Consider the following 14,176-nt stretch of genomic DNA (forward strand, 5'->3'; position numbering starts at 1 on the left):
CAATTGATACAGTCTAATCAGAGAAACACGTAAGTTACACATATGTTACACAATACAATTCACACTGTCCTTTGAGAGCAACATAATACTAATACATCAGAACCCTAAGTCATCGATATGGTCAACTGAGAGCAACACAACATTATTCTATAGAACCAAACCAATTGGTAGCTATACTAAAAGCAACTGAACAGTTGTACAATCCAATTTCATAACAGTACTCAAGGCAAATGATGATGCAGTTGATACCAAGTATCCAATGCTATTAGTACGGTCTACTAAGAGCAACAAAACAGTCATACATTCGTACCCGACACAATTCAAACTTTCTACTGAGAGCAACCCAACAACTTAGCACCTATTTACCTGGTATTATTCAGTACACTGACCTATGAATACTGTCTATTGAGTGAAATAAAACAGCTACACATTAGTATTTTTTGTCTATTGATAATGTCACTGAGAGAAACTTAACATCAATAGTGGTACCTAAGGCAATTGGTAGTCTTCTGAGAGCAACACAACATCTATACATTAATATAACTTATCTATTCATAAACCTTCTGGTAAGAACATAACCATTGCACCTTAGTACAGTAGGCTTAACATATGTTCACCTAAGAAAACCAAATTATCTTATGCATGATACCCTAGCTTATTGATAAGGTCCTCTGAGAGAAACATAATAATTGTACAATAGTACAGTAGGCTATTGGTGTGAATCACTAAGAACAAATTCCTATCATCCAATGAGACCAACATGGCATTTCATAATAACATCTTAGGCAATGATACAGTTCACTAGGATTAACACAACAGTTTTCAATAAGTAATCTAGCCTTTTGATCAAATGTCATTAGAAGAGCTACCAATTGTACAACAGTAACTCAGGCAATTGATACCGTCTAATCAGAGAAACACGTAAGTTACCGTACACATATGTTACACAATACGATTCACACTGTCCTTTGAGAGCAACATAATAGTAATACATCAGAACCCTAAGCCATCGATATGGTCAACTGAGAGCAACACAACATTATTCTAAAGAACCAAACCAATTGGTAGCTATACTAAAAGCAACTGAACAGTTCTACAATCCAGTTTCATAATAGTACTCAAGGCAAATGATGATGCAGTTGATACCAAGTATCCAATGCTATTGGTACGGTCTACTAAGAGCAACAAAACAGTCATACATTCGTACCCAACAAAATTCAAACTTTCCACTGAGAGCAACCCAACAACTTAGCACCTATTTACCTGGTATTATTCAGTACACTGACCTATGAATACTGTCTATTGAGTAAAATAAAACAGCTACACATTAGTATTTTTTGTCTATTGATAATGTCACTGAAAGAAACTAAACATCAATAGTGGTACCTAAGGCAATTGGTAGTCTTCTGAGAGAAACACAACATCTATACATTAATATAACTTGTCTATTCATAAACCTTCTGGTAAGAACATAACCATTGCACCTTAGTACAGTAGGCTTAACATATGTTCACCTAAGAAATCCATATTATGTTATGCATGATACCCTAGCTTATTGATAAGGTCCTCTGAGAGAAACATAATAATTGTACAATTGTACACTAGGCTATTGATGTGAATCACTAAGAACAAATTCCTATCATCCAATGAGACCAACATGGCATTTCATAATAACATCTTAGGCAATGATACAGTTCACTAGGATTAACACAACAGTTTTCAATAAGTAATCTAGCCTTTTGATCAAATGTCATTAGAAGAGCAACCAATTGTAAAACAGTAACTCAGGCAATTGATACCGTCTAATCAGAGAAACACTTAAGTTACACATATGTTACACAATACGATTCACACTGTCCTTTGAGAGCAACATAACAGTAATACATCAGAACCCTAAGCCATCGATATGGTCAACTGAGAGCAACACAACATTATTCTAAAGAACCAAACCAATTGGTAGCTATACTAAAAGCAACTGAACAGTTCTACAATCCAGTTTCATAATAGTACTCAAGGCAAATGATGATGCAGTTGATACCAAGTATCCAATGCTATTGGTACGGTCTACTAAGAGCAACAAAACAGTCATACATTCGTACCCGACACAATTCAAACTTTCCACTGAGAGCAACCCAACAACTTAGCACCTATTTACCTGGTATTATTTAGTACACTGACCTATGAATACTGTCTATTGAGTGAAATAAAACAGCTACACATTAGTATTTTTTGTCTATTGATAATGTCACTGAAAGAAACTAAACATCAATAGTGGTACCTAAGGCAATTGGTAGTCTTCTGAGAGAAACACAACATCTATACATTAATATAACTTGTCTATTCATAAACCTTCTGGTAAGAACATAACCATTGCACCTTAGTACAGTAGGCTTAACATATGTTCACCTAAGAAATCCATATTATGTTATGCATGATACCCTAGCTTATTGATAAGGTCCTCTGAGAGAAACATAATAATTGTACAATAGGCTATTGATGTGAATCACTAAGAACAAATTCCTATCATCCAATGAGACCAACATGGCATTTCATAATAACATCTTAGGCAATGATACAGTTCACTAGGATTAACACAACAGTTTTCAATAAGTAATCTAGCCTTTTGATCAAATGTCATTAGAAGAGCTACCAATTGTACAACAGTAACTCAGGCAATTGATACCGTCTAATCAGAGAAACACGTAAGTAACACATATGTTACACAATACGATTCACACTGTCCTTTGAGAGCAACATAAAAGTAATACATCAAAACCCTAAGCCATCGGTATGGTCAACTGAGAGCAACACAACATTATTCTATAGAACCAAACCAATTGGTAGCTATACTAAAAGCAACTGAACAGTTGTACAATCCAGTTTCATAATAGTACTCAAGGCAAATGATGATGCAGTTGATACCAAGTATCCAATGCTATTGGTACCGTCTACTAAGAGCAACAAAACAGTCATACATTCGTACCCGACACAATTCAAACTTTCTACTGAGAGCAACCCAACAACTTAGCACCTATTTACCTGGTATTATTCAGTACACTGACCTATGAATACTGTCTATTGAGTGAAATAAAACAGCTACACATTAGTATTTTTTGTCTATTGATAATGTCACTGAGAGAAACTTAACATCAATAGTGGTACCTAAGGCAATTGGTAGTCTTCTGAGAGCAACACAAAATCTATACAATAATATAACTTGTCTATTCATAAACCTTCTGGTAAGAACATAACCATTGCACCTTAGTACAGTAGGCTTAACATATGTTCACCTAAGAAATCCATATTATGTTATGCATGATACCCTAGCTTATTGATAAGGTCCTCTGAGAGAAACATAATAATTGTACAATTGTACACTAGGCTATTGATGTGAATCACTAAGAACAAATTCCTATCATCCAATGAGACCAACATGGCATTTCATAATAACATCTTAGGCAATGATACAGTTCACTAGGATTAACACAACAGTTTTCAATAAGTAATCTAGCCTTTTGATCAAATGTCATTAGAAGAGCTACCAATTGTAAAACAGTAACTCAGGCAATTGATACCGTCTAATCAGAGAAACACGTAAGTTACCGTACACATATGTTACACAATACGATTCACACTGTCCTTTGAGAGCAACATAATAGTAATACATCAGAACCCTAAGCCATCGATATGGTCAACTGAGAGCAACACAACATTATTCTAAAGAACCAAACCAATTGGTAGCTATACTAAAAGCAACCGAACAGTTGTACAATCCAGTTTCATAATAGTACTCAAGGCAAATGATGATGCAGTTGATACCAAGTATCCAATGCTATTGGTACGGTCTACTAAGAGCAACAAAACAGTCATACATTCGTACCCGACACAATTCAAACTTTCCACTGAGAGCAACCCAACAACTTAGCACCTATTTACCTGGTATTATTCAGTACACTGACCTATGAATACTGTCTATTGAGTGAAATAAAACAGCTACACATTAGTATTTTTTGTCTATTGATAATGTCACTGAAAGAAACTAAACATCAATAGTGGTACCTAAGGCAATTGGTAGTCTTCTGAGAGAAACACAACATCTATACATTAATATAACTTGTCTATTCATAAACCTTCTGGTAATAACATAACCATTGCACCTTAGTACAGTAGGCTAAACATATGTTCACCTAAGAAAACCAAATTATCTTATGCATGATACCCTAGCTTATTGATAAGGTCCTCTGAGAGAAACATAATAATTGTACAATAGTACACTAGGCTATTGGTGTGAATCACTAAGAACAAATTCCTATCATCCAATGACACCAACATGGCATTTCATAATAACATCTTAGGCAATGATACAGTTCACTAGGATTAACACAACAGTTTTCAATAAGTAATCTAGCCTTTTGATCAAATGTTATTGGAAGAGCTACCAATTGTAAAACAGTAACTCAGGCAATTGATACAGTCTAATCAGAGAAACACGTAAGTTACACATATGTTACACAATACAATTCACACTGTCCTTTGAGAGCAACATAATACTAATACATCAGAACCCTAAGTCATCGATATGGTCAACTGAGAGCAACACAACATTATTCTATAGAACCAAACCAATTGGTAGCTATACTAAAAGCAACTGAACAGTTGTACAATCCAGTTTCATAACAGTACTCAAGGCAAATGATGATGCAGTTGATACCAAGTATCCAATGCTATTGGTACGGTCTACTAAGAGCAACAAAACAGTCATACATTCGTACCCGACACAATTCAAACTTTCTACTGAGAGCAACCCAACAACTTAGCACCTATTTACCTGGTATTATTCAGTACACTGACCTATGAATACTGTCTATTGAGTGAAATAAAACAGCTACACATTAGTATTTTTTGTCTATTGATAATGTCACTGAGAGAAACTTAACATCAATAGTGGTACCTAAGGCAATTGGTAGTCTTCTGAGAGCAACACAACATCTATACATTAATATAACTTATCTATTCATAAACCTTCTGGTAAGAACATAACCATTGCACCTTAGTACAGTAGGCTTAACATATGTTCACCTAAGAAAACCAAATTATCTTATGCATGATACCCTAGCTTATTGATAAGGTCCTCTGAGAGAAACATAATAATTGTACAATAGTACAGTAGGCTATTGGTGTGAATCACTAAGAACAAATTCCTATCATCCAATGAGACCAACATGGCATTTCATAATAACATCTTAGGCAATGATACAGTTCACTAGGATTAACACAACAGTTTTCAATAAGTAATCTAGCCTTTTGATCAAATGTCATTAGAAGAGCTACCAATTGTACAACAGTAACTCAGGCAATTGATACCGTCTAATCAGAGAAACACGTAAGTTACCGTACACATATGTTACACAATACGATTCACACTGTCCTTTGAGAGCAACATAATAGTAATACATCAGAACCCTAAGCCATCGATATGGTCAACTGAGAGCAACACAACATTATTCTAAAGAACCAAACCAATTGGTAGCTATACTAAAAGCAACTGAACAGTTCTACAATCCAGTTTCATAATAGTACTCAAGGCAAATGATGATGCAGTTGATACCAAGTATCCAATGCTATTGGTACGGTCTACTAAGAGCAACAAAACAGTCATACATTCGTACCCGACACAATTCAAACTTTCCACTGAGAGCAACCCAACAACTTAGCACCTATTTACCTGGTATTATTCAGTACACAGACCTATGAATACTGTCTATTGAGTGAAATAAAACAGCTACACATTAGTATTTTTTGTCTATTGATAATGTCACTGAAAGAAACTAAACATCAATAGTGGTACCTAAGGCAATTGGTAGTCTTCTGAGAGAAACACAACATCTATACATTAATATAACTTGTCTATTCATAAACCTTCTGGTAAGAACATAACCATTGCACCTTAGTACAGTAGGCTTAACATATGTTCACCTAAGAAATCCATATTATGTTATGCATGATACCCTAGCTTATTGATAAGGTCCTCTGAGAGAAACATAATAATTGTACAATTGTACACTAGGCTATTGATGTGAATCACTAAGAACAAATTCCTATCATCCAATGAGACCAACATGGCATTTCATAATAACATCTTAGGCAATGATACAGTTCACTAGGATTAACACAACAGTTTTCAATAAGTAATCTAGCCTTTTGATCAAATGTCATTAGAAGAGCAACCAATTGTAAAACAGTAACTCAGGCAATTGATACTGTCTAATCAGAGAAACACTTAAGTTACACATATGTTACACAATACGATTCACACTGTCCTTTGAGAGCAACATAACAGTAATACATCAGAACCCTAAGCCATCGATATGGTCAACTGAGAGCAACACAACATTATTCTAAAGAACCAAACCAATTGGTAGCTATACTAAAAGCAACCGAACAGTTGTACAATCCAGTTTCATAATAGTACTCAAGGCAAATGATGATGCAGTTGATACCAAGTATCCAATGCTATTGGTACGGTCTACTAAGAGCAACAAAACAGTCATACATTCGTACCCGACACAATTCAAACTTTCCACTGAGAGCAACCCAACAACTTAGCACCTATTTACCTGGTATTATTCAGTACACTGACCTATGAATACTGTCTATTGAGTGAAATAAAACAGCTACACATTAGTATTTTTTGTCTATTGATAATGTCACTGAGAGAAACTAAACATCAATAGTGGTACCTAAGGCAATTGGTAGTCTTCTGAGAGAAACACAACATCTATACATTAATATAACTTGTCTATTCATAAACCTTCTGGTAAGAACATAACCATTGCACCTTAGTACAGTAGGCTAAACATATGTTCACCTAAGAAAACCAAATTATCTTATGCATGATACCCTAGCTTATTGATAAGGTCCTCTGAGAGAAACATAATAATTGTACAATAGTACACTAAGCTATTGGTGTGAATCACTAAGAACAAATTCCTATCATCCAATGACACCAACATGGCATTTCATAATAACATCTTAGGCAATGATACAGTTCACTAGGATTAACACAACAGTTTTCAATAAGTAATCTAGCCTTTTGATCAAATGTTATTGGAAGAGCTACCAATTGTAAAACAGTAACTCAGGCAATTGATACAGTCTAATCAGAGAAACACGTAAGTTACACATATGTTACACAATACAATTCACACTGTCCTTTGAGAGCAACATAATACTAATACATCAGAACCCTAAGTCATCGATATGGTCAACTGAGAGCAACACAACATTATTCTATAGAACCAAACCAATTGGTAGCTATACTAAAAGCAACTGAACAGTTGTACAATCCAGTTTCATAACAGTACTCAAGGCAAATGATGATGCAGTTGATACCAAGTATCCAATGCTATTAGTACGGTCTACTAAGAGCAACAAAACAGTCATACATTCGTACCCGACACAATTCAAACTTTCTACTGAGAGCAACCCAACAACTTAGCACCTATTTACCTGGTATTATTCAGTACACTGACCTATGAATACTGTCTATTGAGTGAAATAAAACAGCTACACATTAGTATTTTTTGTCTATTGATAATGTCACTGAGAGAAACTTAACATCAATAGTGGTACCTAAGGCAATTGGTAGTCTTCTGAGAGCAACACAACATCTATACATTAATATAACTTATCTATTCATAAACCTTCTGGTAAGAACATAACCATTGCACCTTAGTACAGTAGGCTTAACATATGTTCACCTAAGAAAACCAAATTATCTTATGCATGATACCCTAGCTTATTGATAAGGTCCTCTGAGAGAAACATAATAATTGTACAATAGTACAGTAGGCTATTGGTGTGAATCACTAAGAACAAATTCCTATCATCCAATGAGACCAACATGGCATTTCATAATAACATCTTAGGCAATGATACAGTTCACTAGGATTAACACAACAGTTTTCAATAAGTAATCTAGCCTTTTGATCAAATGTCATTAGAAGAGCTACCAATTGTACAACAGTAACTCAGGCAATTGATACCGTCTAATCAGAGAAACACGTAAGTTACCGTACACATATGTTACACAATACGATTCACACTGTCCTTTGAGAGCAACATAATAGTAATACATCAGAATCCTAAGCCATCGATATGGTCAACTGAGAGCAACACAACATTATTCTAAAGAACCAAACCAATTGGTAGCTATACTAAAAGCAACTGAACAGTTCTACAATCCAGTTTCATAATAGTACTCAAGGCAAATGATGATGCAGTTGATACCAAGTATCCAATGCTATTGGTACGGTCTACTAAGAGCAACAAAACAGTCATACATTCGTACCCAACAAAATTCAAACTTTCCACTGAGAGCAACCCAACAACTTAGCACCTATTTACCTGGTATTATTCAGTACACTGACCTATGAATACTGTCTATTGAGTAAAATAAAACAGCTACACATTAGTATTTTTTGTCTATTGATAATGTCACTGAAAGAAACTAAACATCAATAGTGGTACCTAAGGCAATTGGTAGTCTTCTGAGAGAAACACAACATCTATACATTAATATAACTTGTCTATTCATAAACCTTCTGGTAAGAACATAACCATTGCACCTTAGTACAGTAGGCTTAACATATGTTCACCTAAGAAATCCATATTATGTTATGCATGATACCCTAGCTTATTGATAAGGTCCTCTGAGAGAAACATAATAATTGTACAATTGTACACTAGGCTATTGATGTGAATCACTAAGAACAAATTCCTATCATCCAATGAGACCAACATGGCATTTCATAATAACATCTTAGGCAATGATACAGTTCACTAGGATTAACACAACAGTTTTCAATAAGTAATCTAGCCTTTTGATCAAATGTCATTAGAAGAGCAACCAATTGTAAAACAGTAACTCAGGCAATTGATACCGTCTAATCAGAGAAACACTTAAGTTACACATATGTTACACAATACGATTCACACTGTCCTTTGAGAGCAACATAACAGTAATACATCAGAACCCTAAGCCATCGATATGGTCAACTGAGAGCAACACAACATTATTCTAAAGAACCAAACCAATTGGTAGCTATACTAAAAGCAACTGAACAGTTCTACAATCCAGTTTCATAATAGTACTCAAGGCAAATGATGATGCAGTTGATACCAAGTATCCAATGCTATTGGTACGGTCTACTAAGAGCAACAAAACAGTCATACATTCGTACCCGACACAATTCAAACTTTCCACTGAGAGCAACCCAACAACTTAGCACCTATTTACCTGGTATTATTTAGTACACTGACCTATGAATACTGTCTATTGAGTGAAATAAAACAGCTACACATTAGTATTTTTTGTCTATTGATAATGTCACTGAAAGAAACTAAACATCAATAGTGGTACCTAAGGCAATTGGTAGTCTTCTGAGAGAAACACAACATCTATACATTAATATAACTTGTCTATTCATAAACCTTCTGGTAAGAACATAACCATTGCACCTTAGTACAGTAGGCTTAACATATGTTCACCTAAGAAATCCATATTATGTTATGCATGATACCCTAGCTTATTGATAAGGTCCTCTGAGAGAAACATAATAATTGTACAATAGGCTATTGATGTGAATCACTAAGAACAAATTCCTATCATCCAATGAGACCAACATGGCATTTCATAATAACATCTTAGGCAATGATACAGTTCACTAGGATTAACACAACAGTTTTCAATAAGTAATCTAGCCTTTTGATCAAATGTCATTAGAAGAGCTACCAATTGTACAACAGTAACTCAGGCAATTGATACCGTCTAATCAGAGAAACACGTAAGTAACACATATGTTACACAATACGATTCACACTGTCCTTTGAGAGCAACATAAAAGTAATACATCAAAACCCTAAGCCATCGGTATGGTCAACTGAGAGCAACACAACATTATTCTATAGAACCAAACCAATTGGTAGCTATACTAAAAGCAACTGAACAGTTGTACAATCCAGTTTCATAATAGTACTCAAGGCAAATGATGATGCAGTTGATACCAAGTATCCAATGCTATTGGTACCGTCTACTAAGAGCAACAAAACAGTCATACATTCGTACCCGACACAATTCAAACTTTCTACTGAGAGCAACCCAACAACTTAGCACCTATTTACCTGGTATTATTCAGTACACTGACCTATGAATACTGTCTATTGAGTGAAATAAAACAGCTACACATTAGTATTTTTTGTCTATTGATAATGTCACTGAGAGAAACTTAACATCAATAGTGGTACCTAAGGCAATTGGTAGTCTTCTGAGAGCAACACAAAATCTATACAATAATATAACTTGTCTATTCATAAACCTTCTGGTAAGAACATAACCATTGCACCTTAGTACAGTAGGCTTAACATATGTTCACCTAAGAAATCCATATTATGTTATGCATGATACCCTAGCTTATTGATAAGGTCCTCTGAGAGAAACATAATAATTGTACAATTGTACACTAGGCTATTGATGTGAATCACTAAGAACAAATTCCTATCATCCAATGAGACCAACATGGCATTTCATAATAACATCTTAGGCAATGATACAGTTCACTAGGATTAACACAACAGTTTTCAATAAGTAATCTAGCCTTTTGATCAAATGTCATTAGAAGAGCTACCAATTGTACAACAGTAACTCAGGCAATTGATACCGTCTAATCAGAGAAACACGTAAGTTACCGTACACATATGTTACACAATACGATTCACACTGTCCTTTGAGAGCAACATAATAGTAATACATCAGAACCCTAAGCCATCCATATGGTCAACTGAGAGCAACACAACATTATTCTAAAGAACCAAACCAATTGGTAGCTATACTAAAAGCAACCGAACAGTTGTACAATCCAGTTTCATAATAGTACTCAAGGCAAATGATGATGCAGTTGATACCAAGTATCCAATGCTATTGGTACGGTCTACTAAGAGCAACAAAACAGTCATACATTCGTACCCGACACAATTCAAACTTTCCACTGAGAGCAACCCAACAACTTAGCACCTATTTACCTGGTATTATTCAGTACACTGACCTATGAATACTGTCTATTGAGTGAAATAAAACAGCTACACATTAGTATTTTTTGTCTATTGATAATGTCACTGAAAGAAACTAAACATCAATAGTGGTACCTAAGGCAATTGGTAGTCTTCTGAGAGAAACACAACATCTATACATTAATATAACTTGTCTATTCATAAACCTTCTGGTAATAACATAACCATTGCACCTTAGTACAGTAGGCTTAACATATGTTCACCTAAGAAAACCAAATTATCTTATGCATGATACCCTAGCTTATTGATAAGGTCCTCTGAGAGAAACATAATAATTGTACAATAGTACACTAGGCTATTGGTGTGAATCACTAAGAACAAATTCCTATCATCCAATGACACCAACATGGCATTTCATAATAACATCTTAGGCAATGATACAGTTCACTAGGATTAACACAACAGTTTTCAATAAGTAATCTAGCCTTTTGATCAAATGTTATTGGAAGAGCTACCAATTGTAAAACAGTAACTCAGGCAATTGATACAGTCTAATCAGAGAAACACGTAAGTTACACATATGTTACACAATACAATTCACACTGTCCTTTGAGAGCAACATAATACTAATACATCAGAACCCTAAGTCATCGATATGGTCAACTGAGAGCAACACAACATTATTCTATAGAACCAAACCAATTGGTAGCTATACTAAAAGCAACTGAACAGTTGTACAATCCAGTTTCATAACAGTACTCAAGGCAAATGATGATGCAGTTGATACCAAGTATCCAATGCTATTGGTACGGTCTACTAAGAGCAACAAAACAGTCATACATTCGTACCCGACACAATTCAAACTTTCTACTGAGAGCAACCCAACAACTTAGCACCTATTTACCTGGTATTATTCAGTACACTGACCTATGAATACTGTCTATTGAGTGAAATAAAACAGCTACACATTAGTATTTTTTGTCTATTGATAATGTCACTGAGAGAAACTTAACATCAATAGTGGTACCTAAGGCAATTGGTAGTCTTCTGAGAGCAACACAACATCTATACATTAATATAACTTATCTATTCATAAACCTTCTGGTAAGAACATAACCATTGCACCTTAGTACAGTAGGCTTAACATATGTTCACCTAAGAAAACCAAATTATCTTATGCATGATACCCTAGCTTATTGATAAGGTCCTCTGAGAGAAACATAATAATTGTACAATAGTACAGTAGGCTATTGGTGTGAATCACTAAGAACAAATTCCTATCATCCAATGAGACCAACATGGCATTTCATAATAACATCTTAGGCAATGATACAGTTCACTAGGATTAACACAACAGTTTTCAATAAGTAATCTAGCCTTTTGATCAAATGTCATTAGAAGAGCTACCAATTGTACAACAGTAACTCAGGCAATTGATACCGTCTAATCAGAGAAACACGTAAGTTACACATATGTTACACAATACGATTCACACTGTCCTTTGAGAGCAACATAACAGTAATACATCAGAACCCTAACCCATCGATATGGTCAACTGAGAGCAACACAACATTATTCTAAAGAACCAAACCAATTGGTAGCTATACTAAAAGCAACCGAACAGTTGTACAATCCAGTTTCATAACAGTACTCAAGGCAAATGATGATGCAGTTGATACCAAGTATCCAATGCTATTGGTACGGTCTACTAAGAGCAACAAAACAGTCATACATTCGTACCCGACACAATTCAAACTTTCCACTGAGAGCAACCCAACAACTTAGCACCTATTTACCTGGTATTATTCAGTACACTGACCTATGAATACTGTCTATTGAGTGAAATAAAACAGCTACACATTAGTATTTTTTGTCTATTGATAATGTTACTGAGAGAAACTTAACATCAATAGTGGTACCTAAGGCAATTGGTAGTCTTCTGAGAGAAACACAACATCTATACATTAATATAACTTGTCTATTCATAAACCTTCTGGTAAGAACATAACCATTGCACCTTAGTACAGTAGGCTTAACATATGTTCACCTAAGAAATCCATATCAATGCATGATACCCTAGCTTACTGATAAGGTCCTCTGAGAGAAACATAATAATTGTACAATTGTACACTAGGCTATTGATGTGAATCACTAACAACAAATTCCTATCATCCAATGAGACCAACATGGCATTTCATAATAACATCTTAGGCAATGATACAGTTCACTAGGATTAACACAACAGTTTTCAATAAGTAATCTAGCCTTTTGATCAAATGTCATTAGAAGAGCTACCAATTGTACAACAGTAACACAGGCAATTGATACCGTCTAATCAGGGAAACACGTAAGTTACCGTACACATATGTTACACAATACGATTCACACTGTCCTTTGAGAGCAACATAACAGTAATACATCAGAACCCTAAGCCATCGATATGGTCAACTGAGAGCAACACAACATTATTCTAAAGAACCAAACCAATTGGTAGCTATACTAAAAGCAACCGAACAGTTGTACAATCCAGTTTCATAACAGTACTCAAGGCAAATGATGATGCAGTTGATACCAAGTATCCAATGCTATTGGTACGGTCTACTAAGAGCAACAAAACAGTCAAACATTCGTACCCAACACAATTCAAACTTTCCACTGAGAGCAACCCAACAACTTAGCACCTATTTACCTGGTATTATTCAGTACACTGACCTATGAATACTGTCTATTGAGTGAAATAAAACAGCTACACATTAGTATTTTTTGTCTATTGATAATGTCACTGAAAGAAACTAAACATCAATAGTGGTACCTAAGGCAATTGGTAGTCTTCTGAGAGAAACACAACATCTATACATTAATATAACTTGTCTATTCATAAACCTTCTGGTAAGAACATAACCATTGCACCTTAGTACAGTAGGCTTAACATATGTTCACCTAAGAAAACCATATTATGTTATGCATGATACCCTAGCTTATTGATAAGGTCCTCTGAGAGAAACATAATAATTGTACAATTGTACACTAGGCTATTGATGTGAATCACTAAGAACAAATTCCTATCATCCAATGAGACCAACATGGCATTTCATAATAACATCTTAGG

This window comes from Crassostrea angulata, unplaced genomic scaffold (genome assembly GCF_025612915.1).
Source record: "Crassostrea angulata isolate pt1a10 unplaced genomic scaffold, ASM2561291v2 HiC_scaffold_213, whole genome shotgun sequence".
Lineage (NCBI taxonomy): Eukaryota > Metazoa > Mollusca > Bivalvia > Ostreida > Ostreidae > Magallana > Magallana angulata.